The sequence below is a fragment of the Microtus ochrogaster genome, assembly GCF_000317375.1.
Source record: "Microtus ochrogaster isolate Prairie Vole_2 chromosome 14 unlocalized genomic scaffold, MicOch1.0 chr14_random_1, whole genome shotgun sequence".
Lineage (NCBI taxonomy): Eukaryota > Metazoa > Chordata > Mammalia > Rodentia > Cricetidae > Microtus > Microtus ochrogaster.
In genome coordinates, this window is record NW_004949096.1 from 22,126,743 (window position 1) to 22,128,195 (window position 1,453).

A 1,453-nucleotide genomic window follows, 5' to 3' on the forward strand; every position below is an offset into this window, starting at 1 on the left:
CACACACACACACACACACACACACACACACACACACACACCACTTTACTCTTCCTAACCACTCCCATCCACCCCCGCCCCCACGAGAAAGTCCAGTCAAAGCCAGCCGATTAGGAGGCGCTGCTTTCTCCGGTACAGAATGGTTTCAGAGTTGGGAAGGGAGGCCGCGGTTGAACAGCAGCAGTCCCTGGGCCTCGGGCCCGGAACCCCAGACGAGGGTGAGAAGTTGGGGAGAGGGCGCGCTCCCAGTGCCTGGCCGGGTCGCTCAGCCAGCTGCCGGGTGGCGGCAGGGTGAGCCCGGCTCGCCGCGCCGGGTGACCAAAGCTCCGCCCCCAGCTCTCGGCTCTGCCTGATTGACACGCAGCCTCCGGGAAGCGGCGGCGCAGAGGTAAAGCCAGCAGGAACTCTGGCCAGGGATTGAGCGGGACCCCGGCCAGAACAAGTTTCTACCAAAAACCTTGTCGGGTATTTACCTTTCTAACCCCACTTGCCTCCTTTTCCTTTTGGGAAAAGTTCGATAGGAGCCAGTCCCATCGTCCCCGCCCAGCGAAATCCACCCGGTGTAATTAACTCGGCCTTTAGCCCTCGTTACAACCGAGCTGCCGCTGTGCCCAGGGCAACCACAACAAAGCTGGGCAGCGAGCGCCAGCCACTCCTCGCGAGTATCTTCTGTTCCAGTTGCTCTTTAATCGCTCTCCTCCGGTGCTTCCCAGAGCCAAGATTCACTTTGTAGGGGCACACCGGTCGCGCGCTTTCGCACGCGTGTACACACACATACTCACACTCACACGCCGCTTGGCTACCTCGGTAAACAACAAACACCAAACAACTCGCTCCCTGCTAACTCCTACTCCGCTAACTCTCGTCCCACTTCCTCCTTCCAGATTGCGCCCAGGACCCCTAGACTCTCCGAGGTGGTCCACTGTCTGCAGCTCGCCGCGGGACTACGCTCCGAGTTAAGCAGCTCCCATCTTGTACGAGAAAAACGAAATGGATATTGACAACAAGGGCTCTGCATCTGCTCTAGGAAAAAAAAGTGCTACTTAACTACAACAACAACAAATTTAGCCCCGCGGTGGTACAGTCGACTGAGCTTGCTGCTTTAGGCTGTTAGCTGGAGACTTCTGGACCTAAGAATCCGCGGGCAGAAAAAGGGGGCCTCGGAATTAAAACGAACAAAAGCGAGAGCGCCATGCCAAATATCCCCAACACGACCCAGTTAGGCAGGAGCCAAGAGGAGTGGTGGGGAAATAAACTAGAAGTAAGTTTAAAATAAAAATATCTGAGGCTGTACCGTACTTTCCCTGTGGCTTTCAGCAGTTTTCCTGTCTGTGCTCTCCCTGTCCTCTTCCACATCTCTCTTCCTCCCTCCTCTCCAATCAGGCGTGTTCTCTCTCTCTCTCTCTCTCTCTCTCTCTCTCTCTCTCTCTCTCTCTCTCTCTCTCTCTCTCTC